This window comes from Plecotus auritus, assembly GCF_963455305.1.
Source record: "Plecotus auritus genome assembly, chromosome: 3".
Taxonomy (NCBI): Eukaryota; Metazoa; Chordata; class Mammalia; order Chiroptera; family Vespertilionidae; genus Plecotus; species Plecotus auritus.
The window spans coordinates 86,273,980-86,280,079 of record NC_137772.1 but is presented as its reverse complement, the minus strand read 5'-3'; positions in this window follow the sequence as shown (position 1 = coordinate 86,280,079).

The window sequence follows — 6,100 nt, the reverse complement described above, 5'->3', positions numbered from 1 at the left end:
AGCTGCCCCCAGCCCACAGGCCCCAGGCCAGCCAAGGCGGGTGCCAGCAGGGGCCTGCCCATCACCCCACCGATTGCCCCACAGATCAGCCCTGATTGCCAGCCGGGCCTAGGGATCCTACATGTGCACAAATTTTGTGCACTGGGCTTCTAGTATTTTAAATACAGTAAAGAATATGAAATACAAAATCTAAATCCCTAAAGCCCAGTTTATCAAAACAAAGAATCTCCATCATTATCATCATATTACCATCATCACCATCAACATCATCACCATCGGCATCATGACAATCATTATCTTCACCATCATCCCCATCACATGTTTTGTACTAGTGCAATGTCCCAGCCTAATTCTCTTATCTGGTCCTGGTTCTGCCACAGAACAGTAACAGTGCTGGTTAAAGTACCCGTCTTCTCTAAACTTCAGGTTCCTCATTTGTAAAATGAGGGTATTTTTATTAGCTGGGGAAGGCTAAGCTAGTAGACCAAAGAGGCCTCCAAATGCAGTGATTTAAGTAAGATAGTTCATATTTTGTCCCTTAGAAATAGCCCAGTTGTTTTGACTGGCAGGCAGCTCTTGACTCCTTACTTAAAAACTCTTGGTAGCTCCCCACTGCTGGCAGAACTAAATCCAATGTCCTTTATTTTCAATCGGACCCTAACCCACACTCCTGACTTACTCACTCTTGTTCTTCTACTTCTACCTGTGTCTTTGCTATGCTGTCTCCTCTGTGTAGAATGCCCTTTTCTTCTTCATCTATTGACATTCTATTCATTCTTCAAGGCCCATCCCCAATGCTGCCTCCTTCAGGAAACCTTTAAGTTGCCTCCCCATGCCCCTTGCCATCCTGTTAGAACATTCATTGTTTCTTCCTCTGTCTTCTGATATCTTTGCCTCTTTTATAGTACCCAATTCTGTTTGCCTTATAATTAAGTTAGTTGTTTATTCAAATGGGCTTTATGTTCCTGGAAGCGACAGACTGCATATTATTTATCTTTCTCAACTTCTTTCTTCTTCCTTGCCTTGCCCAATATCCAGCATTGTTCCTTGCCCAATAAATGTATGTTTAACTGAATGAAGTAAAAAGTTCTTAGAGATAGAAAAACTCAGTCATCAAAATAGCAACCATTTACTAACTCAAGGGGCCAATTAGGCAATGGGGCCATTCATTGGAAAATTCCAGATGTGAATCAAAACAGTTCCAATTAGATTTACGTCTGTGCTAGACCAAAATAGCATATAGAAATACTCATTGGGCCCTCCATCCAGGTGGAATTCCACTCATGTTTATTGGAAAGAACATTCTTCCTGACACAGCCATGATTTTTCTTAAAACCTTTGTCCATGAACCATGTGAAAAAAAACCACCTAATTTAACTTGAATATATGCATGGATGTTGTATAACATATGTTTTAAGTCTATCTCTATTTGTGGAATTTCTAACTCCATTCTATCCCATGCCAGCTTAGAATCTAAGAATTAATTGCCTGAGGGAGTTTCATTTCAAATAGGAACTTGGCTCCAGGGATCAAGGGCAGGGAGCTCAGGGCTTTGAGCCCTGCCATGGGTTTGCTGTGCAGTTGGGAAAACTCATCTCCCTTCCACAGACCTCAATCGCCTCATTCTTAATGGAACTTCTACAATTTCTCCCTTCTCACAGGGCTGTTTGCACAGATGATGGCAGCTCATTAGTGAAGCTCTTTGAAACGATCATACGGAATCCTGTGGGGTACGGTTGGGAAGCTAACCTCCAGGCTTATGGAAATGGATATTAAAACCATGCATCCGCTGTTCCAGTCACTGGGTGCACATGAACAGTCCCTTGGTTGTATTTCTAACACTGCATTTTTTTTCCAAAGAAAGAAATTAAATTTGTTTTTCCAAATTTTACAAATTCAACCATGAGTTAATCTGCTTGAATGAATTTGAAATCACAATTTGCATAATGTCAGGATGGCAATAAAACTTAAAACATAGAGCAAGGGTGGAGGAAAGAGAAAGCAGGAGGGAGAGATTCAGGCAGCTCTGCCTCTCTGCCTAGCAATCTGCTTTATTTTTTCCCTTCTTTGTCCTTCAATCCCCCAGCACGTGTAAATCTTTCTGCTCCTCCTGGTTCAAATGAATCTGGCCAGGTGGCATTAATGCTTGTAAAAGTAAATGGAAGCTGCAAAGACAGTGGCAGAGTCTGCCATCCAGTTCAGGATTTTTCAGTTCTTTGTAACTGTCATTTTACAGCTCACCTGTGATCGGAACTAACCTCAAAATGGCGAGCTTGAAGATGTCTGAGTGTGGTGCCCTCACCTTCCTTTGCACTTGATTAATTATTCCAGCAGGAGGCTGCGCCTGTCCTACTCCTGGACGGTGCTGTGTACAGTGAAGACTCAAACATGAAGGGGGCCAGGCTCTGCTTATAAGAAACCCTCCGTGTTGTGGATGTATTCTCATTTTCAGGGGATAAGGCTTAAGCCCAAGAATTCACGAGTAATGATGCAGTTTTAAGAGTGGGATAAGTTTGGGGGAGGGCAAAGAACTTTTGGGGTGTCTCAGAAAACATGTCCTGAAGCTTATGTTGCTTGTTCATAAGATAGGACCTGATTGTAAGAAAGAATTTTATGATGTTCACATGACGACTAGGGAGGCCTTTGGGATGAGGTTAAATAACTACTCCCTCAACACACACACACACACACACACACACACACACACACACACACACACACACACGGTGAGGACTAACAATCACTTTACACGTCTTAAAATCCGGGGCCATTTGGTCACAAATTGTTCAAGCTGACTTAGGCAAAGAGGAAAATTTGTCTCATGGAATCAGGAGAGATGGCAGTGGGGCTCCCAGGAGGCTGAATCCAGGAACTGAAAAGCAACCAGGAGCCATGGCAGCCACTCTGTGGGGCCTCAGGGTCTCTGCTTTCCTGTCAGCTTGATTCACTTTTCTCTCCTTGGCTGTCTGGTTTTCTTAATCACAGGAGCACCCGGGGTAGCTGCCTCTTTCCTGATCTATCTGGAATCCCGGGTCCTAGTGCCAAATCCCCCAACTAAGTGACTCTGATTGACCATTAGATTGGCCTACAGATGGCCATTTGGCCAAATTGGTCTGATCATGTGACCACTTTTAGACTAATCCTCTTTGGCTGGGTCTCAGCAGTAGGCCGGGGAAGCAGATTCTTGGGAAGAGAATGTGCAGAGGGTAGAGAAATGGACAGCTCTGGTACAACATTTAACTATTGATCATTAAGTGATTTTACAGATTTTCCAAATTATTTGCTGTTACTTCTCTTTCCCTAACTTTAACCAGGAAAAAATATTTCACTTTACTAGTACTTCTAACACCATAGTCTAACTAATAGTTTAACAAATAGGGGCTGATGTAAGAAACATGTTTCTTTCCTGGAGCCCAAAATTTAGTGGGAAAGACAGACCAAAAAAATCCAAAACAAGTAAACAAAATAATTACACATTGTGTTGAGAGCAGAAGCAGACTGCTGAGTTAGAAGAGAGGGATGAGGAGGAGGGGGTCTATCTTAGATACACTTGCCAGAGAACTGCTCTGGGGAGTTCACTTCCTAGTGGAGTTTGAAGGAGCCAATCATAAAAAGGAGGGGGGAGGGTGTGTTAAAAAATATTTCAAGCAGAGAGAGGACAGCATGCCCTCAAAGATGCAAACCCTTGAGGAGAAACAAATTAATTTGCTTTTAATTCCCAACACTCTGCATGTTCCAACTCTCCTACATGTTGGATAATTGAGAATTGGATGGTCTTCTTTGGCAGAATCTATTAAGCTCTATTGCAAATAATTAAAGCATAGTATAAATTATAGTAAAGAGATATATATTGATAGAATTACATTACCATAAAATAACCTGGCCATTTGCTTGGCGGTATTTTGCTAGTATTTGGTATTCTTGGGTCTGTAGATTGGAGTGATTTGGGTTGGGGCTGGTCTTTGTGACTTGCAAGTTGTATAGCTTTGGCCAAGTTACATGATTGCTCTGTGTATCATTGGTTTCTTCATTGCCGCCATCTCAGTCTTCATCTCTGGCTCACAGAGATTTTTTAAATGACATCTAGTTTATGTTAAAGGAGGAAATGGCCCAGCTATTGTGGCTCAGTGGTTGACCCATGAACCAGAAGGTCACGGTTCGACTCCCGGTAGGGCACATGCCCGAGTTGCGGGCTTGATCCCCAGTAGGGGTGTGCAGGAGGCAGCCTATCGATGATTCTCTCTCATCATTGATGTTTCTATCTCTATCTTCCTCTCTCTTAAATCAGTAAGAAAAAGATGAGGAAATGTGTATAAAGTGACTAGCATAGTATCTGACACTCCCTACACATTAAAAGCAGAAAAAAATGTTTGCTCACATCTCCCAAGTATATAAATCAAATTTTGGCGAGCCCCTCCTTTTTACTGCTCCTCGGGGAGTTCCATATACAACAGAATTGCATAGTGAATACTTTGGAACACATATAGGAGTGAATCAACACATAGGAGGCTACTTTTCTTTCTCTCCAATTCCCTCCATGCAGTGAAAGGAGATTAACGCCAGAAAGTGAGAGGAATGCCTCAAATGGACGGGATTGGGAAGAGCCAAGAAAACTATAGTACAAAATCCACCTAGAAGAAAAACTACTTTAGAATGGAGAAACTTTGAACTCAGCTTTAGCAAATACTGTGAACAGAAAGAGGGTTCTGGGGCAGTTGTTATTAATTGAATTGAAAACGGTTCAAACCAAGAGTTCATTGCAACGCTCATTAACCTCTTGCTAAACAGCAAGTTTGGCTATTAAGCTTCTCAAGTGATTGGAGGGCCTGGGAGTGAAATAACCAAGGTGACATCAAGGGCGTTCTAGACGTCATTAGACGTGCAAAGGGGAGAGAAGGAAGGCCTTCTTCCCAGGAGTAAGTCCTCATTGCTAGAATACCGTCCTCCTTACTTTGGCAGTTGGGGAGATGCCCTCAGCTCCCCTGACTGCTCCATGCCCAAATGTTTCTGCTGGGATGTACCCCTCACAAAGTCCCCTGTCAGGGGAAGGTCTTTTGAAGAAACCAATCAACACAATTGCAGAAGAAACACTTGCCACTTTGCCATCTACCACACTGATCATGGTATGCAAGGACAACCAATGGGTATCAGATGTTTAAGAGAGAAGTATAAAGAATACAAAACTGCTGATCATGGAGAAAAAAGGCATCATTCAGGAAATAGAGGTGAAGTTAACAAAACAAAACAAACTGGGAAGGAAGTGTACTTGTTGCAATACTAACAAAAATAGACTGCTTTGAAAAACAAAGAACCAGAGAGCAAAGAATAATTCTACAAAGTTAAATATGGAATTTCCAATAAAGGGACTGAGCAATATAATAAGCCCAACTAGTGATCTGGAAGATAAGGCTCAGGAAATTTATCAGAATTCAGAACAAAAATACATGGAGATGGAAAACACAGGGAAAAGTTAAAAGACAGAAAAGGTCAATCCAGGGAGGCCCAAAACTCCAATTGAACAGGAATTCCAGAGTCAGAGAACAGAGACAAAGGAAGGAAGAAAATAATTGAGGAAATATTTCTTCAAGTTAAAGAGAGACAAGAATCATCTATTTTAAAGGAGCCACTGAAATCCAGTAGAACTAATGTGAAAAGATTCACATCAGAAAATCCTGGCAAAATGAATAATTCCGAGGATAAAGGAAAATCTGAAAAGCTTCTAGGGAGAAAAGAAAGCTTATCTACGATAGTGGTTGGGGAAATACAGTTTTGCCTCTTGTTTGCATTTCCTTATCCTTTCTCCCAGGAAGAACACCCATTTTCTTTCCTTTTCTCCCTTCCTTCCTTCCTTCCTTCCTTCCTTCCTTCCTTCCTTCCTTCCTTCCTTCCTTCCTTCCTTCCTTCCTTCCTCTCTCTCTCTCTCTCTCTCTCTCTCTCTCTCTCTCTCTCTCTCTCTCTCTTTTAGGAGAGTCTTTTCTCTCTCCATGTCGTTCAGATGGGACTATAAATCGCATAGGACCAACCCTTGGACTTCAGGGAGAGGCTCAGGACACAGATCTGACCAATTAGAGAATCCCATTCCATGGCTAGAGTGATTAGC